Source organism: Bos indicus, chromosome 3 (assembly GCF_029378745.1).
Source record: "Bos indicus isolate NIAB-ARS_2022 breed Sahiwal x Tharparkar chromosome 3, NIAB-ARS_B.indTharparkar_mat_pri_1.0, whole genome shotgun sequence".
Classification (NCBI taxonomy): Eukaryota; Metazoa; Chordata; class Mammalia; order Artiodactyla; family Bovidae; genus Bos; species Bos indicus.
The window spans coordinates 4,746,916-4,768,256 of record NC_091762.1 but is presented as its reverse complement, the minus strand read 5'-3'; the positions used below and the strand labels follow the sequence as shown (position 1 = coordinate 4,768,256).

At 41.2% G+C, this 21,341-nt stretch overlaps 1 long non-coding RNA gene across 1 annotated transcript; it reads left to right on the top strand.

The window, feature by feature from the left end:
- The first annotated feature begins 604 nt into the window (after positions 1-604).
- On the top strand, positions 605-6,906 carry LOC139179894 (uncharacterized). Its single transcript, XR_011564209.1, has 3 exons — positions 605-703; positions 4,291-4,361; positions 6,613-6,906. It is a non-coding gene; the product is annotated as an uncharacterized lncRNA (long non-coding RNA).
- Positions 6,907-21,341: the final 14,435 nt, after the last annotated feature.

Sequence of the window (21,341 nt, the reverse complement as noted above, 5' to 3'; positions counted from 1 at the left end):
GAATTATGCTTGTCACTGTGTTAGCCAGACATTAGTAAAGAATTAGAAAACAAAACATCTCTAAAATTCTAAGTGAAAATCCTACTTGTTAAGCTCATTTTCACACTGAAAGGTTGGCTCTCGGGTACACAGTTTCTGTAATTCAAGTTCAGGCTCATACTTAGGAATTTACCAAAACACTGGTAGTCTTAGCAACTGTCAAGAAATAAATGTGTTTTCTGCTCTGTTCCTATGTATAATTTGCACATACTGATTATTTATCTGCTCAAGACAGCCTGTATGGTGTCTTTTCATCTGTCCAGCACCACACTCCTTTTACCCTATCCTAGACCTTGTCTATCCTTTACAGACTTAACAGTGATCTGTTTTAAGAAAAGAAAATAAATCACTTTCCCAGGAAATCTACATGTTTCTCAAGAGAGAGTACCCCACTGAGAGAGACACGGGCCTTGGCCATTGTTTTGTTAAATAGTAATAATAACTTAAAATGTGATGACAGCAGCTGATGCCTAACTGCAGGGTAAGGACCAGTCTTGTTAATGTTGCCTGGCAACCTGTGTATGACATCTCAGAGAATCTGAAGGGATCCAATGAGTTAGAAGAGGTCACAGCATCAGGATCAAGGGAACTTAAAGGTCACTGAGGAGCCAGAAAACTCTCTACTGATCTCTGCAAGATGAAATTGAAGAATCTGTGAATAGAAGTGTGTATAAACCAAATCCAATTTTTCTTTAATTTCCTAACATCCTTAAAAAGAAGGGACAGAAGTCATAGACATGTACATTTCTGAGTCTTTTTATGACCTTTTTTTAATATTAATTTTTATAAATACTTAGATACTCCAGAAATTTCAAGGACTGGTCAAGAGGGAATCCAACCCTGAAAAGTTTTTGACATGATAAAAGAAAAAATAAATATATAAATAAACAATTTCCTTCAAAATAATCCAATCTACTTAACACTAAGGTTTCAGCATTCAAATAACACTTTTATGGTAAAAATTCTATGTGGCTGAGCCTGGTCAACTTATACATGTGCAACATGCATAAGTACTAAAATTTACTTAACTTTCTATAAATCATATTGACCAGGCTTTAATATGCCATACATTCTATTACATGTTGGAGACAGGGAAAGAAAAAAAAAAAGGCTCACTGTCTATATCCTCAAAAGGTGCACAGTTCTCAGGGATGGGGGAGTGAGAGTAAGATATGCATTTATGTGCATTTGTGATGCCTGTTCCAAATTATAGAGTCCACTGAGGCTTCTGGTGATGGCATGTTCAATCAGTTCAGTTCAGTCGCTGTTGTGTCTGACTCTGCAATCCTATGGACTGCAGCATGCCAGGCTTCCCTGTCCGTCACCAACTCCTCGAGATTTCTCAAACTCATCTCCATCGAGTTGGTGATGCCATCCAAACATCTCATCCTCTGCCACCATCCCCTTCTCCTGCCTTCAATCTTTGCCAGCATCAGGGTCTTTTCAAATGAGTCAGTTCTTCGCATCAGGTGGCCAAAGTATTGGAGTTTCAGCTTTAACATCAGTCCTCCCAATGAATATTCAGTACTGATTTCCTTTAGGATTGACTGGTTGGAAGAGTCTTCTCCAACACCACAGTTCAAAAGCATCAATTCTTCAGCATTCAACTTTCTTTATAGTCCAACTCTCACATCCATACATAAGTACTGGAAAAATAGCTTTGACTACCTGGACCTTTTTGGCAAAGTAATGTTTCTGTTTTTTAATATGCTGTCTAGGTTGGTCATAGCTTTTCTTGCAAGGAGCAAGCATCTTTTAATTTCATGGGTGCCGTCACCATCTGCAGTGAATTCAGAGCCAAGAAAATAAAGTCTGTCTCTGTTTCCATTGTTTCCCCATCTATTTGTCATGAAGTGATGGGACTGGATGCCATGATCTTCAGTTTCTGAATGTTGAGTTTTAAGCCAGCTTTTTCACTCTCCTCTTTCACTTTCATCAAGAGGCTCTTTAGTTCTTCTTTGCTTTCTGCCATAAAGGTGGTGTCATCTGCATATCTGAGGTTATTGATATTTTTCCTGGGTATCTTGATTCCAGCCTGTGTTTCATCCAGTTCAGCATTTGCATGATGTACTCTTCATGTAAGTTAAATAAGCAGGGTGACAATATATAGCCTTGATGTACTCCTTTCCCTCTTTGGAGCCAGTCTGTTGTTCCATGTCCAGTTCTAACTCTTGCTTCTTGACCTGTATACAGATTTCTCAGGAGGCAGGTAAGGTGGTCTGGTATTCCCATCTCTTTAAGAATTTTCCATAGTTTGTTGTGAGCCACACAGTCAAAGGCTTTGGTGTAGTCAATAAAGCAGAAATAGATGTTTTTCTGGAACTCTCTTGCTTTTTCTATGATCCAACAGATGTTGGCAATTTGATCCATAAGCCTCTTATCCTTATTCATCAGAGGGCAGACAGAAAGAAAACCGCAATCACAGAAAACTAATCAAACTGATCACATGGACCACAGCCTTGTCTAACTCAATGAAAGTATGAGCTGTACCATGTAGGGCCACCCAAGACAGACGGGTCATGGTAGAGAGTTCTGACAAAATGCAGTCCAGTGAAGAAGGGAATGGCTAACCACCTCCGTATTCTTGCCTTGAGAACCCCATGAGACAGTATGAAAAGGCATGTTCAATAAATATCGATTAATCCGGACCTGAAATTTGGAAGTTGTCCTTGACCTTTCTCTCACTTCTACCCCTAGACAACCACAGGTCCCATCAACTTGACCTCTTGATTAGGCCTTAGCCTTTTCTTCTGACCATCTCTTTTGCTAACTCTTTAGATTCAGTTCAGTTTAGTTCAGTTACTCAGCCATGTCCAACTCTTTGCAACCCCATGGACTGCAGCATGTCAGGGTTCCCTGTCCATCACCAACTCCTGGAGTTTACTCAAACTCGTGTCCATTGAGTTGATGATGCCATCCAACCATCTCATGCTCTGCCATCATCTTCCTTCTCCTCCTGCCTTCAATCATTCCCAGAATCAGGGATTTTCACATGAGTCAGTTCTTTGCATCAGGTGGCCAAAGTATTGGAGTTTCAGCTTCAGCATCAGTCCCTCCAGTGAATATTCAGGACTGATTTCCTTTTGGATGGAGTGATTGGATCTCCTTGCAATCCAAGGGACTCTCAAGATTCTTCTTCAACACCACAGTTCAAAAGCATCAATTATTTGGTGCTCAGCTTTGTTTATAGTTGAACTCTCACCATATATGACTACTGTCATGTATGGATGTGAACTCCTTAGATTGGCCCACACTATCTCTTGTTTGGACTTGTGGAACAGCTTCCCAGTTGATCTGTTTCTCCTTTTATACCTCTAAACAGTTGCCACACTTTCTGGGTTCTAATCTCAAATCTGTGACTTTTGGTGTTAAATTTCTCTGCACCTTACTTTTGTCATCAGTGAAATGAGGATAACAATAGCCTTTATCTTACAACTTTGTTTGGAAAACTGGACTGCTTTTAGAATAATACCTAGCTTATAGTAGTGAAATGAAAGTTGCTCTGCTGCTGCTGCTGCTGCTAAGTCTCTTCAGTCGTGTCCGACTCTGTGCGACCCCATAGACGGCAGCCTACCAAGCTCCTCCGTCCATGGGGTTTTCCAGACAAGAGTACTGGAGTGGGGTGCCATTGCCTTCTCAGTCATGTCCAACTCTTTGCAACCCCATGGACTATACAGTCAATGGAATTCTCCAGGCCAGAATACTGGAGTGGGCAGCCTTTCCCTTCTCCAGGTGATCTTCCCAACCCAGGGATTGAACCCAGGTCTCTCGCATTGCAGGTGGATTCTTATCCAGCTGAGCGACAAGGAAAGCCCCAGAATACTGGAGTGGGTAGCCTATCCCTTCTCCAGTGGACCTTCCCAACCCAGGAATTGAAGCAGGGTCTCCTGCCTTGCAGGCAGATTCTTTACAAACTGAGCTATCAGGAAAGCCCATAGCTCATAGTAAGCACTCAATAAAAATTAGCTTTGTTTATCATCAGTGCCTTCCCTTCCTTAAAATAGTGTCCATTGTACTTAGAATAAAAGGAAAACCATTAAGGCATAAAAGTCCCTTCTTGACCTCACTCCTGCCTCTCTGTGCCCTCATCTTGAATCAATAACAAACCCAATTTCATGTTGAATCTATGCTTCAGCTATGCTAGTCTTCTTACATGATTCAAAAGAGCCAAACTGGTCACCTCAGGGCCTTTGTACCTGTTGTTCTCTTCTTCCCTGAAAATCAGCATGATTAACCCCTTTCATTTTTTAGGTCCTGGGTTAACACAATCTCTTTGGAGAAATCTTCCCTGGCCTCCGTATCCACAGTACATCCGTGCCTCTGTGAGTTTATCCAGTCTTTTGTTTGCTTCCTCCCAGCACTTACTATGGAGGGATTTCACTCTTCCCCTAGAACAAGAGTCAGCAGATTTTTTCATAGAGGGCCAGAGAGTAAGTATTGTAGTCCTTGTGGGCCATACCATCCTTATCACAGCTACAACAGTCCACTAGAATTGTAGAGTGAAAGCAGTTATATTTCAGCAAAACTGAAATAAGCATATCTATGTTCCCATAAAACGTTATTTCTAGACACTGAAACTTCAATTCCATATCATTTTTGAATCATGAAATATATTCTTTTGATTTTTTTCAACCATCAAAAAATGTAAAAACCTGCTGAACTCACAGGTCATATAGAAACAGGTGAATTTGGCCCTGCACCTGAATATAAACTTTGTGCGGAGAGAGATACACTTATCATATCACTGTTATACTACAGGATTTGATCCAGGGCCTCATATATAATGGCTTGTGTTAGTTACTTTTTCAATAAATAAATAAATCTCCCTGTAAGTTGTAATGAGCACAGCTAGATCTATTACACACTGAGCAAAATGGAAATTTGAATAGAAATAATTAAAAATTAATTTTCATCCTGTGTTTATAGTTTACAAAGTACTTCCATGTACATTTCTCATTTTTTTTTTTTGCAATAAATAGGGCAACTGCATGAATTTCTGTTTATGAGTTTCAGCATGAATTTCTCAAGGTAATACAGCTAGTTAATGATGAGGTTTAATCTTCAGAAGGAGAAGCTGTTTCCTCTCTGGACCAACAGCACAGTCATTCCCTGGAGACTATTGGAAATGAAAATTCTCAGGCCCCACCCTAAAGCTACTGAATCAAAACTTCAATTGTGAGGCCCCAAAATCTGTGGTTCAACACACCCTATGGGTGATATTGTTGCACGTGAATGCTTGAGAACTATTCCTGTAGGCCAGTGGCTCTGAACACTGGCTTCACCTTAGAATCACCTGCAGAGTTTATAGAAACCATCAGTGCCTGGGCCCCACCCCCAAGAGTCTGACTCATTTCATCTGGGGTAGGGTGCGGGCATCAGTTGTTTTAACAACTCCCCAGGTGATGCTAAAGTACATCTGGAGTCAGAGGCTACTGCAGTCAAGGCCATGCTGCTTCTCCTAACAGGAAAGAAATGTTGCCCAAATTAGTTAGAATCACCTGCCATAGAGCCAAGCCAATATTAAGTCCTGAACTTATTCTCTTCATGGGACACCAAAAGATGGATTTCCTACTACCTCAGAGAACTTAATAGAGTTTCACAGACACCACAGGCCCACAGAAAAAGACCTGCCCCAATAATCTCTCATGTTCCAATTTCTCTTCAGGCTTTTATTCCCATTGCCATGGCCCCCTCCACTCCTGCTTCCATCAGCTGACTGCACCAATTCCATTAGAACTAAGGGCAGGTGCAGCCTGGAATGAAGCAGGAACTCATCTGTTTCTCCAGTTCTCACTCCTGATGTTTGCTAGTTTGTATGATTAATTTTATCAATTTTCCTGACCTGCTTTGCCACTGAAATAAATATGACAGCTGCTGTGCTGCCTCCATTCTTTCTCTTGCCAAGTGAGATGCTGAGATGTGTTTTCTTGTTGATTGCAGACTTGGGCAAATATCAAGTAAACAGACTAAACAGGATTCATCCTGGTCATACCGACAAAGCAGGTATGGAATAAAATACTCATGCTTTAGTAGATATAAATCAGAGAAAGCTGATTTCCCATCTTCTAGATTTCCCATCTTCCTAGATTTCCTAGTAATCTTCTAGATTACTCATTCAAGAAAACAACATCATGTTCTACATTTCCAAGTCTGCTTTGCCCACCAGTTCTAATTTTCCTCCTTTACAGAGTAAACTACTTGATAGGTGTCAATACCAAAATACTCTCTGACTACCTCTTATATTCATCTGTCCAGTAAAGTGAGGTGATAAAGAACATGTGAAAGTGTTTTGCAAACTATAACCTCTCCCAGAAATGCTAGCCATTATTATTAAACTTACCAGCTTGCCTTAGTCTGAAAGAAGTCACCTGTACTGAGCACCTATTTGCCAGGCCCTTTACATTAATCTTCTGGAGAAGGAAATGGCAACCCACTCCAGTATTCTTGCCTGGAGAATCCCATGGACAGAGGAGCCTGGTGGGCTACAGTCCACGGGGTCACAAAGAGTCAGACACGACTGAGCGACTTCACTCACTTACATTAATCTTAAGGTGTTTCAATCCCATTTTACAGAGAAAACTGAGGCTCAAATGGTTGCCTATCTGCCCATCAAGCTGCAAGTTCAAGGCCTGCTTGAAGCCCGTGTCTGTCACCCACCACCACACCACCGTCTACTACGCTGTGGCCACCAGACGCAGGCAGGGCTGCCTGACTGCAGTTACATCTAAGTCCAGCTTCCAGACCAGATAATGTAGAGATGGAACCTGATTTAAGATTGTGGGTAAACGAAGCAAACCTGCTTTCATTTGGTTTAATTTGAGGGAAAACCAAAAGACACTTCAATCCAAAACTGATCATTATATGACTTTGAACAAGTTCAACTCTCTTTGTGTTTCAGTTTAGTTTTCTAGTGTATAAAATACATAGAATAATAACCACAGGGTTTGGTTTTGAGGGTTACATTAGCTTAAGAAGATAATATACACAAAATATGCCTGCAATGGTTCCCGATAGCTATAAGGTGCTTGAGGATGGATTTTAAATATGAATCTTAGACCCTTCATACAAGAAAAACTGAAATACTACCATTTCTATTACCCTATTAACTCAAATAAAATAGTTCCTTTGAGTTAAAATATTGTCAGAGTAATAGGTCTCAAAGTGTATGTGTGGGGGGTGGGGGCAGGGATGGATAACAAAATAAGTTGGCTACTGGTAAGAAGCACAGAATCACTGTCATCCTTGGTAACCTTGCTAACCAACTGAGGGCTGAGCAGGTAAGTGCAGAAGAATGAGTGGCCACTGGCCTGGAGCTTTATTCTCTAAAGAGAGGGTAGTGAGGCCAATTTTGTTAGGAACAAAGTTGAAAATGCCGAAACCCAGCTTCCTAAATTGTTCAACTGGAAGTAACCTGCAGAGGCCATTTGCCTCCTGTCTTCTAAGAGTAAATATTGTTATCTCTTATGAATGGAAAAATAAGAAGCAGAAAACACTGAAGTAACTTCACCAGTGAGCATCTAGGAGCAGAAGAGAAACCAAGTCTTCTATCTTTGTGTTATGAAGGCTGCAACTGGCTTGTGACTCTTTTGTCCCCCAGGCTTTTCCTCGGATCAGGTTCTGGGGAAATTCACCCATCGTGGCTGCAAGAATTGGAGAGGGTGGAGAGGGTTATTGACCTTTCCCAGTGAGCCTAGGCTAGCCTCACTCTGCATTAATTCCCTTTCTACCCTTATTTCCTTTTCTACCACCTCCTGCGTTTGCCCTGACTCTCCAAATAGATAAATAAAGCCATTTAAGAATGCTCCCTGAAAATTGGATAGGAGAATGATGCAGTGTCAGTTGATTAAAGAGAAGATTGTGTTTAAAGGAGGGGGGAAGTCAAAGACATCCACTGCTGCAGCTGGGTGTCCTACTGCTCTCTCTCTTGCTCTGGAGTTTGTGTTCATATCAGTAACAGCAACAATAATAGCAATAAATTGTTATCAGCATTAGCTCCCACTTGACTTGGTGATGACTTATGGAGAATAAACAGCGAACCTGCTCACAGGTACACCATGGTCCCCTTGGCCAATGGATCATTTCCCTCCTGCCAGAAAACCTCCACTGAGGACCTATCCAGCTGCCTCTCATCACTTGCTCCCTGCTTGGGGAGGGGTGGAAGTGAGTAGAATGAGATAGTGTCTTTCTCTGTGTTCCCCTGGGCCTGCTGAGCACAGAGATATCAGCAGGTGCTCAGCTATTCCTCCCCATCCCATTTGTAAAAAGAAAATGAGATGGAGGAACAGAGGAGAAAGGCTTGGTGACTTTCTTTGCATTGATCACTCACAGCCCATCATCTCAGTCATCACAGTAGAGTGTGGGCAGAGAGCTCAGTTCGAAATGAGGACCTGCCTTCTGGGCAGAAAGAATCAGGCATGCGATGTGATGTCTAATTTCCAGCCTCCCAATTGCCCAGGCAGACCTCATCCCCTGAATTCAGGTCTTCCTAAATGAGGGGAGCAGGGAGGGGGTGTCTCCTGCTGGCAGAGTGTTGAAAGCACGATCCATGACATAGGCCTGGGAGGAAGATTTTGCTGGGGAAATGCAAGAGCGTCAGTATTTTGCACACCAAGCTTGTCTTCTAATGACAGCCTTGGGAGCCAGACATTTCTAAGTGCTAATTAGAGGTGTTGATTATCGTGGTAACCCTGTGGGGGCTCAACCCAAGCCCGAGAGCAAAAGCCACAGATAAAATAAAGATTGTTACAATAGCTCCCAGTGTCACATGAGCATCAGTACTGGAATGTCAATGTTCAGGCACAAGCCAATCTGGGATTCGAGCGACTGCAATGACGGAGGACCAGACTGATGCACGGGCTGTCACACGACACACACTGTGCAGTTCTGGTTGAAAGACAGATCCTCCATCCTAATCAATCAGTAAGAGCTCACCAGGACTCAGATATAAAGAGACTGACTTATGACAGGATTTCATTGTAACATGGGCAAAGCCACAGAAGTGGGGCACGTGGAGATCCTCTCTTGGAGTTCTAAAGCTGGTGAGTTATTTTAAGGCACAGTAGGTTGCATTTATATTTACAACCTTAAACATGCACACATTTTGAGATGCACACCTAGTATTTCTAATAGAGAAGGTGTCCTGATTATTGGCTTACTCTTACCTTACATCCATAGTTCTTAACAGCTTCGTAACTATATTGGAAAGAGAATGAGAATCAGAAAGAAGTATTTTATTTGGCTGGGTCAATAGTCCCTTGTGGGATCTTAGTTCCCCCACCAAAGATTGAATCTGGGTGTCTTCTTCCAAGGTGGTACTAGTGATAAGAACCCTGCTGCCAATGCAGGAGACGTAAAGAGATGCGGGTTTGATCCCTGGGGCGGGAAGATCCTCTGGAGGAGGGCATGGCAACCCACTCCCGTATCCTGCCTGGAGAATCCCATGGACATAGGAACAGTGTAGGCTACGGTCCATAGAGTGGCAAGGAGTTGGAACACAACTTAAGTGACTTAGTATGCATGCCAGCAGTGAGAGTGATCAGTCCTACTGGACCACTAGGGAATTCCCAGAAAGAAGACTTAAGGTGGAGCATTAATTTGAGAGGTACCCATGCATTGGGCTGATAGCTGAGTCTCTAGAGCCTGAAGAGAGTGGAGGACCAACTCCAGCACTCCTTACCTAAGGTTTGTGGGCCTCAGTTTTCTCTTCTGAGACATGGGAATAATAATAATACTCACCTCCTAAGATTATGGAGGGTTAAATAAAATAATAACTACCAGATCCCTAGCATTATATCTAGGCTTAATGTGGAGTAAGTCACTTTCTTGGCTTTATAGTCCTCCTTTGGAATAAACAGAAAATAAAAATAACTACTTTTAGAATTATTTCAAGGATTAAATGAGAAAATGCTACTTATGAACCATTATGAATTTATAAAAAATGGTAACGGTTTTTACAAAGACAACCTAGGTTGTCATCTGTTTTGAGGCAGGATATCTAGCTCAAACCTAGACCAGGATCTTTTCCTTTGAGCCTACAGTCTGCTGTGTGACCTTGGAGAAGTGAAAAGCCCTTTCTTTTTTAATCTGGATCCTGATTTAATAAAAGTTCAGAATTCAAATGACATAATGCATATGTAACTCTTTGTCACCTGTAAGGCATTTCCATACATCTTATGACGCAATAGACATTGGAGTTGGGCTAAGCCACACAGTTACCACTTTATCCCCATTATTTATCAGCTCCCCATTCTTGGGCAAGTTAAATTCCCTTGTTTCTAGAATGAGGACAATAATACCTGCCCCAAAGTTCATGTATAAAACATCTACCTGGGATGGAGGATCTAATAAATGTCCATTCTCTCTTATACTTGCTCACTGGATGATCCTGATGAAGACAGTGGGGACACCTCATCCCTCTGCAAAGGGAAGAAAAGGTAAGTGTAAACAAGTATGAATATGAGCTCCATGTGTGGATGTGGAGGTGTGTAATGAGACGCATATAAAGCTACAAAAGAGAGAAGAAACTGTGCACAGGCAGCGAGGCCTGGGCATAATACCCTATCCCTGATCTAAACAAACTCTTAGGAGGGAGCATGGCAGGGATGGAGAAGAACAGAGCCATTTAGTCATTTTTTTCTGCTGAGACATTCCCTAGCTGTTTAAACCCTCCCTTTATCCCCAGAGCTTACATTTCTCAACACCAGCAATCTGTACGTTGAAGTCACTTTAGTCTGTTGGGAGGCATAAATCTGGCCTCCTAAGAGTCCACTATAGCAAATTGCTAGCACCTTCTCAGACACAAAGGAGAAAATCAAGGTTGACTGCAAAAAACTTCTGGTTGCTTTGAAAAAGTCATCCTACTTGAATTCAATGGACAACCATTCTTCAAGATATGCTCTATGACATGCTAGTTCCAAGAGATATTTTTTTCTTTTTTATTTAAAAAAAAAGACTACTTCATGATCTAAAGTTGGTAAGACACTACATGTCACATCCCCACCTTTTAAGACTGACAGCATCTATTAGAAAGGAATTCTGGTAAAGCAGCTTCTGTATATTTATTAATATTTCCTAAACTGATTTGACAAGGGAATCCCTTTTCCAAAGAACACCTGTAAAATTCTATGAAACTGGTTTTAAGAAAGGTAACTTTGGCAAAGAGTCTGATTCTTTTCTCCTATGTATTCAAAATTCTATTTAGGTTTTAATGAGTTTTTAACAGATAGAGGGTATTCAGTAAGTCTTTGCTAAATGAATAGATCTCACAAGTGATTAGCCATTTGGCAAACAATAGGCAATCACCCCTTGTTGGCTAATGTGACACCACAAACTGTCAACTAACTAATCTATCACCCCACAAATATTTCTCCAATGCATCATATGCTCTTTGCTGTAAGTTGAATAGTTTCATACAAGACAATCTAATGTGAAAAATTCAAAACACTGAACCTCAGCCTTGACTGGGTCTGATTCTGGAGAAATCTGTCCAAATTTGTTCACCCCTCCCTCTAGCCATGCAGGAGGACAGGTATAACCTATTAGACATATTTTGGAATTGTCCTGATCTTCAATGTCTCTCCATTTGTCTTATAATCCAGTGAAATGTTCACACAACTCTAATACTTTCCTATACAAGCTACAGTCCCTAGATTTCTTCTTTCACCTATTATCAGCAGAACTTTCTTTATCAGATTGCATGTCTTGATGTGAACTTCATAAAGTATGGTCACAGTACTCATAGGCAACACCTAGGAATAGTCTCTGCCAGATGAGGTGAGAAAAATCTGATCCATGTCCCCAAGGGTGATGACAAAGAAAGACATAATTTCACTTTTTGTCATTGTTTTTGTTTTAGAAAATATCATTTTGTGGTTATTCTGTGTAGGCATCTGTGTATGAATTTATGTGTTCTGAAGAAGATGACCTCATTCTTGAAGGAAGTGCATACCACAGGGTCCTCATATCAATGCAAATATTACCTTCTTTCCAAGGTCTTAGAAGAGCCTGCAATGGTAGTGGCTGTGATGATTTACATTCCAAAGGAAGGGTTAACCTCATCTCATGGCCGCTGTTGTCTCAGGACAACTTGTCAGCCCACTAGAACATCCCATAATGGATTTGAAGCGGATTGTGCAGCCCCTTGCAAGGTGGATGCTGTATTTATTGAATAGACATTAAAAAGAACATTTCTCAATTTCTTAGCACTGAACTCAGGGTCAATGGATCTTCTTGGCACTGACATGCTGAGTCAACTCCTAGCTCAAAGCTTTTAAAGGGACTGGGGTTAGATTAAAGGATTAGACTCCGTCTTGAATGTTTCCCTGGCAAAACTGTTGGGTCTTAAATCATTTATGTTGCCTTGCAGTGCTTTACTTGGCCTTTCACTGCTAGCTTTCAAAGAAACACACACACACAAGCTCCCACTCAAAGAGCATAACAATTCTTCTTTTGCAGATTGAGTAGGTATTTTTTGCCTGTGAGAGGAAACTACTTCAGACTCATCATATAGGTAAGTTGCTGTGCTTTTAGTGATAATTATAAGATAGTAGGTCGTGCCTGTGGACTCTGATTAAATCTCTACCCCCAAATAGAAACCAAACCTGCAATAGCTGTGCCCTCATATCCTGCCACACAGCTGTCCTTAATGTAGACCCAATTGACTAATTGACTTTGTCTAGGGCAACCACATTCCCTGTGACACCTTGTGCATGCATCATCCCCACTTCAGTATTCATTGGTTCACCCACCCATGCAGTCAATTATTGTCACCTGTCACCCTGCTAGAAGTTTGTGTACAATGCTATTCATTCACTGATGTCTTCTTTCAAAAGAAATCAAGGCTTCAGTCCTTTTATATACTTTGCCCGTGTACAATTAAATGCATGTCAAATAAAATACATATATTACTTTTGTAATTTTACACATTCTTATATAAGAATAGTAACCAGCATGTTGCTGCAAGCCACTCAGGGTCTATACATATAAGCCCAGCCCAGAGGCAGTTGAGCAGGGGTGAAACAGATATTTACAGAGTCACCACCATAGTGTTGGAGAAGGAAATGGCAACCCACCCCAATATTCTTGACTGGGAAATCCCATGGACAGGGGACCCTAGCAGGCTACAATCCATGGGGTTGCAAAGAGTCAGATAGACTTAGTGACCCTACAACACCACCGCACCATATACTGGTGAGAATGCAGATTTTAGGAAAAACTACCAGGGTTTGAATCATGCTTGAACACTCATTAGCTTATTAGCCATACTACAAACAAAAATAAAGCAAACATTCCTTTGTGACAATAAAAATTAAGAAATCTTTGAAATATCTCCAAGAATCTATAAGCCAAAATGTTAGTCTATTTATTGCCTAGAACCTTCTTATCCCATCTAGTTCTTAGGTGAAGTTGAAATAAATATAACAACAAAAAAAGCAGCCCTGATGAGGTGAACATCAAAATGTGATGGAATACAAAGGAATGAAATAGTGCCATTTAAAGAAACATGGATGAACCTAGAGACTGTCATACAGAGTGAAGAAAGTCAGAAAGAGGAAAACAAATATCATATAACATCACTTATATGTGGAATCAAAAAAAAAATGGTACACATGAACTTATTTGCTAAGCAAAAATAAAGACATAGAGGTAGAGAATAAATTTATGGATGCTAAGTGGGAGAGAAGGAGTGACATGAACTGGAAGATTGGGATTGACACACATACACTACTCGTATAGAATAGATAACTAATGAGAACCTACTGTATAGCACAAGGAACTCTACTGCGTGCTCTGTGCTGACCTGATGGGAACGAAATCCAAAAAAGAGGGGCATATGTATAAGTATAGGTGATTCACTTTGTTGTACAACAGAAATTAACACAACATTGTAAATAAAAATATTTTTTAATGTGATGGAACAATGATCTCTTAAATATAAAATGCAAACTTCATTTCTTCCTCTTGGCTTTATCTAGGAAGAAATATCAGTAACCTCAGATATGCAGATGACACCACCCTTATGGCAGAAAGTGAAGAACTAAAGAGCCTCTTGATGAAAGTGAAAGAGGAGAATGGAAAAGTTGGCTTAAAATTCAACATTCAGAAAACTAAAATGATGGTGTCTGGTCCCAACACTTCATGGCAAATAGATGGGGAAACAATGGAAAGAGTGACAGACTTTATTTGGGTGGGGCTCCAAAATCAGTGCAGATGGTGACTGCAGCCATGAAATTGAAAGACACTGGGACGACCCAGAGGGATAGTATGGGGAGGGAGAAGGGAGGAGGGTTCAGGATGGGGAACACATGTATACCTGTGGTGGATTCATTTTGATATTTGGCAAAACCAATACAATATTGTAAAGTTTAAAAATAAAATAAAATTTTAACAAAATAAATAAAAATGATTTGCTTATGAAAAAAATAAAATAAAATCAGAATTACCCAATTAAAAAAAAAAAAAAAAGAAAGACACTTGCTCCTTGGGAAAAAAGCTATGATCAACCTAGACAATATATTAAAAAGCAGAGACATTACTTTACCAACAAAGGTCCATCTAGTCAAGGTTGTTTTCTCCAGTAGTCTTGTATGGATGTGAGAGTTGGACTATAAAGAAAGCTAAGCACCAAAGAATTGATGCTTTTGAACTGTCTTGTTGAAGAAGACTCTTGAGAGTCCCTTGGACTGCAAGGAGATCCAACCAGTCCATCCTAAAGGAAATCAGTCCTAAATATTCATTGGAAGGAGTGATGCTGAAGCTGAAATGCCAATACTTTGGCCATCTGATGCGAAGAACTGACTCACTAGAAAAGACCCCAATGCTGGGAAATATTGAAGGTGGGATAAGAAGGGGATGACAGAGGATGAGATGGTTGGATGGCATCACTGACTTAATGGACATGAGTTTGAGTAAGCTCCAGGAGTTGGTGATAGACAGGGAAGCCTGGAGTGCTGCAGTCCATGGGGTCACAAAGAATCAGACACGACTGAGCGACTGAACTGAATGGAACAGTGAAGAAGTGAAGTGTTAGCCACTGAGTCATGTCTGACTCTTTTTGACCCTGTATACTATAGCCCACCAGGCTCCTCTGTCCATGGGATTCTCCAGGCAAGAATTCTGGAGTGGGTTACCATGCCTTCCTCCAGGGGATCTTCCCAACTCAGAGACTGAAGCTGAGTCTCCTGCATTGCAAGCATATTCTTTCCCATCTGAGCCACCAGGGAAGCTCCTTTATCGACAGTACTCCCCTACAAAATTTTCCGCACTAGCCAGGGTCTTTCTCACTAACATGCCAAGGCGCCTCCACCTCCACTCTTTTCTAATGTCTTTCCTCCCATGAATTACATTTTGTTTCCTTACTCAGTTTGCTCTTTCTCCTTTTCTCTGTCTACCCATATCATAAACTTCCAAATGAGTTCCCATATCTCTCTGGTGAAGGCTTATCTAACAACCATAATTCCAGTAAACTTGACTGCCTTTTCATGTACTCAGTTGCTATACTTCTGGTTTTCTCATGAAAATATTTATAACTTTGTTCTTAGACTAGAATGAGAGCCGAAAAAACCTATAACCAAATTTATATGTCTTATTTTTGCAACTCATGTCTCCTCTTCCTAGGAAAATCCACATACACATGCATGGGCACATGCACACTCAGCACACTTTACATTTCCCACTTCTTTTTACTAATCAAAGTTTTGTGCTAATGGGTGCCCAACAACTGTTTGTTTCCTATTTGGCCATGGTTTGTGTATAAAGCCATTTTGCTTTTTTTTTTTTTTTTTTTACATTTCTTTTCCATGGGAATGGTCTTGATCCCTGTCTCCTGTACAATGTCATGAACCTCCGTCCATAGTTCATCAGGCACTCTATCAGATCTAGTACCTTAAATCTATTTCTCACTTCCACTGTATAATCATAAGGGATTTGATTTAGGTCATACCTGAATGGTCTAGTGGTTTTCCCTACTTTCTTCAATTTAAGTCTGAATTTGGCAATAAGGAGCTCATGATCTGAGCCACAGTCAGCTCCCAGTCTTGTTTTTGCTGACTGTATACACCTGCTCCATCTTTGGCTGCACAGAATATAATCAATCTGATTTCGGTGTTGACCATCTGGTGATGTCCATGTGTAGAGTCTTCTCTTGTGTTGTTGGAAGTGGGTGTTTGCTATGACCAGTGCGTTCTCTTGGCAAAACTGTATGAGCCTTTGCCCTGCTTCATTCCGTATTCCAAGGCCAAATTTTCCTGTTACTCCAGGTGTTTCTTGACTTCCTACTTTTGCATTCCAGTCCCCTATAATGAAAAGGACATCTTTTTTGGGTGTTAGTTCTAAAAGGTCTTGTAGGTCTTCATAGAACTGTTAACTTCAGGTTCTTCAGCATTACTGGTTGGAGCCTAGACTTGGATTACTGTGATATTGAATGGTTTGCCTTAGAAACGAATGGACATCATTCTGTCATTTTTGAGATTGCATCCAAGTACTGTATTTCGGACTCTTTTGTTGGCCATGATGGCTACTCCATTTCTTCTAAGGGATTCCTGTCCGCAATAGTAGATATAATGGTCATCTGAGTTAAATTCACCCGTTCCAGTCCATTTTAGTTCACTGATTCCTAGAATGTCGACGTTCACTCTTGCCATCTCCTGTTTGACCACTTCCAATTTGCTTTGATTCATGGACCTAACATTCTAGGTTCCTATGCAATATTGCTCTTTACAGCATCAGATCTTGCTTCTATTACCAGACACATCCACAACTGAGTATTGTTTTTGCTTTTGCTCCATCCCTTCATTCTTTCTGGATGGTATGATCACTCACCTATAGCCAGACATCCTGGGATATGAAGTCAAGTGGGCCTTAGAAAGCATCACTACGAACAAAGCTAGTGGAGGTGATGGAATTCCAGTTGAGCTATTTCAAATCCTGAAAGATGATGCTGTGAAAGTGCTGCACTCAATATGCCAGCAAATTTGGAAAACTCAGCAGTGGCCAAAGGACTGTAAAAGGTCAGTTTTTGTTCCAATCCCAAAGAAAGGCAATGCCAAAGAGTGCTCAAACTACCACACAATTGCACTCATCTCACACGCTAGTAAAGTAATGCTCAAAATTCTCCAAGCCAGGCTTCAGCAATACGTGAACCATGAACTTCCAGATGTTCAAGCTGGTTTAGAAAAGGCAGAGGAACCAGAGATCAAATTACCAACATCCGCTGAATCATCAAAAAAGCAAGAGTTCCAGAAAAACATCTATTTCTGCTTTATTGACTATGCCAAAGCCTTTAACTGTGTGGATCACAATAAACTGTGGAAAATTCTGAAAGAGATGGGATTACCAGACCATCTGACCTGCCTCTTGAGAAACCTATATGCAGGTCAGGAAGCAACAGTTAGAACTGGACATGGAACAAAAGACTGGTTCCAAATAGGAAAAGGAGTACATCAAGGCTGTATATTGTCACCCTGCTTATTTAACATATATGCAGAGTACATCATGAGAAATGCTGGGCTGGAAGAAGCACAAGCTGGAATCCAGATTGCCAGGAGAAATATCAATAACCTCAGATATGTAGATGACACCACCCTTACGGCTGAAAGTGAAGAGGAACTAAAAAGCCCCTTGATGAAAGTGAAAGAGGAGAGTAAAAAAGTGGGCTTAAAACTCAACATTCATAAGAAAAGATCATGGCCTCCGGTCCCATCACTTCATGACAAATAGATGAGGAAACAGTGGAAACAGTGTCAGATTTATTTTGGGGGGCTCCGAAATCACTGCAGATGGTGACTTCAGCCATGAAATTAAAAGACATTTACTCCTTGGAAAAAAGTTATGACCCACGTAGATGGCATATTGAAAAGAGACATTACTTTGCCAACAAAGGTCCATCTAGTCAAGGCTATGGTTTTTCCAGTGGTCATATATGGATGTGAGAGTTGGACTGTGAAGAAGGCTGAGCACTGAAGAATTGATGCTTTTAAACTGTGGTGTTGGAGAAGACTCCTGAGAGTCCCTTGGACAGCAAGATCCAACCAGTCCATTCTGAAGGAGATCAGCCCTGGGATTTCTTTGGAGGGAATGATGCTGAAGCTGAAACCAGTACTTTGGCCATCTCATGTGAAGAGTTGACTCATTGGAAAAGATTCTGATGCTGGGAGGGATTGGGGGCAGGAGGAAGAGGGGACAACAGAGGATGAGATGGCTGGATAGCATCACCGACTCGATGGACGTGAGTTTGAGTGAACTCTGGGAGTTGGTGATGGTAGGGAGGCCTGGCATGCTGCGATTCATGGGGTCGCAAAGAGTCGGACACGACAGCGACTGAACTGAACTGAACTGTGTATAAAGCACTGTAAACCATCTAGGAATCTCCCCTACACATGGCTGAGTTTTCTTAACTACTGCTTCAGTCCATTTCTACCCCTGGTCCTGGAATTGATTCTGTTCCACAGGAAAATTTAATGAAGTTTATATAAAGATGCATTTATACATTGTTCTGGTACCTATGCTACTACCTTATTTCTATAGACAAGTTCCTACCTTATATCCCAGTTTTGTACTTTTTAAATTTCACTCTGGCTGAAGTTCCACCTCAGAATCCTATACTGTTCCTCATCTACTACAAGAAAGAAACCATGTGTGACTTCTGGCAATTGTCTCCAAAAATTAGAGCCCTCCCCTAGAGATGCATCCCCAAACTGAGGTACTACTATCTGCTCACCACCTACTCTTCACTCTCTACCCTCAAACTCTTTGATCTTTAATACAGCCACCACTGCACCAGTGAATTATATTATGCTCCTCCTGGATACTAAACCTAAGTTTCTCATGCTGCAGTCTATTTCAGCTTAACTTAACTTCCCTCCAACTTTGTTCCTTGACTCTGAACTTCTCCCTCAATATCTCAGCTGATTTCTCCTTTAGGTCTCCAAGAAAAGTGAAAGTGTCTCAGTGTCCGATTCTTGCAAGCCAGGTCTCCCACATTGCAGGTGATTCTTTACTGTCTGAGCCACCAGGGAAGCCCAGATCTCCAAGGCCTGTTGATCTTTCTAACTCCCCCAGCACCCATCCATTCATTGATTTATTGTTCTGCATTTCCCAGCCTGAGACACTGATACTCCATGTCCCATGAAGACAAGACAGATGCTCCCATACTCCCATGAGGAAGGGCAGGATTCATAACCACCCATTACTATACCTTTTGAACATCATAATTTACCTGCTTGGCTCTGTCACCTCCACCATTTTCACTAGAGTCCAACTTCAAATGCCTGTCAGAAATTTCTAGTCTCCACATCCAGGTCTTCCCTTCCCAACTTTGACATCAGCCCTGGTGTAAATCATGGGACTAGGTTTGTGGCAGCCATATTGACTTGAGCTCAGGGTTGTTTACTGAGCAGAAGACTGTCTTAGGCATTAGTTTGTGTTGTCATTTTTGTGGTTAGCTACATCTTCTCATAAAGAAAGCAAGGGAATTCCAGAAAAACTTCTGTTTCACTGGCTAAGCTTAAGTCGTTGACTGCATGGATCATAACAAACTGTGGAAAACTCTTAAAGAGATGGGAATACCAGACCATCTTACCTGTCTCCTGAGAAACCTACATGCAGGTGAAGAAGCAAAAGTTAACACCTTCTATGGAACGACTGACTGGTACAAAATTGAGAAGGGAGTATGATAAGGCTCTTTATTGTCACTCTATTTATTTAACTTATATGAAGAGCAAATCATTCAAAATGGCAGGCTGGATGAGTTACAAGCTGGAATCAAGGTTGCTGGGAGAAATATCAACAACCTCAGATATGCAGATCATACCACTCTAATAGCAGAAAGTGAAGAGAAACTAAAGAGCCTCTTGATGAGGATGAAAGAGGAGAGTGAAAAAGCCATCTTAAAATAATATTAAAAGTCTAAGATCATGGCATCTAGTCCCATAACTTTATGGCAAACAGAAGGAGATGAGGTGGAAGCAGTGACAGATTTCCTTCTCTTGGGCTCTGAACACATTGTGGATGGTGACTGCAACCATGAAATTAGAAGATGATTTCTTCTTTGAAGGAAAGTGATGGCAAACCTAGACAATTGATTAAAAAGCAAAGACATCACTGCCAACAAAGGTCCATCTAGTCAAGGCTATGGTCTTTCCAGCAGTCATGTATGGATGTAAGAGATGGACAATAAAGAAGGCAGAGCACTGAAGAATTGATACTTTTAAACTGTGATATTGCAGAAGATTCTTGAGAGTCCCTTGGACTGCAAGGAGATCAAACCAGTCAATCCTAAAGGAAATCAAACCTGAATAGTCATTGTAAGGACTGATGCTTAAGCTGACACTCCACTACTTTGGCCGCCTGATGTGAAGAGTGGACTCATTGGGAAAGACCCTGTTGCTGGGAAAGTTGAGGGCAGGAGGACAAGGGGGCAACAGAGGATGAGATGATTGGATGGCATCATCAATTCAATGGACATGAACTTAGGCAAACTCGGGAAGATGGTGAGGGACAGAAAGGCCTGGCATGCTGCAGTCCATGAGGTTGCAAAGAGTCAGATATGACTTGCCAACTGAACAACAACAACATCTTCGCATGGTCTCATAGACAGTAGGTGCTGATGAATTGTTCAGAACAATTTTAGTGATCAGTACCACTCAGACAGTGCCTGTGAGCTCAATGAACCAGAAACAATGCTCAGAGTTCTTACCGCACAGTGAGAGGGTCAAGAATTTGTCACAGGGACTAAAGAAAGGGAAACAAAAATCATAAGCAAACAAGCAGAATAAACTCAAGATTTCTTCATTGTGGTAACGGTTTTTATTCCTACCATGAGCCTAGTCTAATTCTCATTTCTCAGTGCTCCTTTGAGACAGCCACAGGGTCTTGCTCATAAACTTAGACACAGATGGCAACAGTGTTAACTCTGTGTGTGCCAAACCACTCTCATATCTCAGGCCATGGGGGAAATAGCAATCATTATCAAAACCAAGACACAAGTGAGTCCTGTAAAAGAAATCCATTGCTAAGAAGTGAACCTGGGTACTTTGTTTTATTATTTTCTTATACAGCTCAAGTAACAGCAGGCTAAATATCTATTTCAGTCTTAGACTTAAATCATTCATTTTAATGTTCTGGCCTTGATGTCTGTTAGACTAAGCTCCTCCACCTTGTCTCTGATGTTTAAGTGCCTCCCTCTCCCTTTCTGAGATCCTATCCCCGCATGAATACATCTCAAAGATGGCATCTCCTATTATCAACCCTGACCTCCAGAGAACAACCAATATAGGGCCTATTAGGGATGATGATGCTCCCCTAAC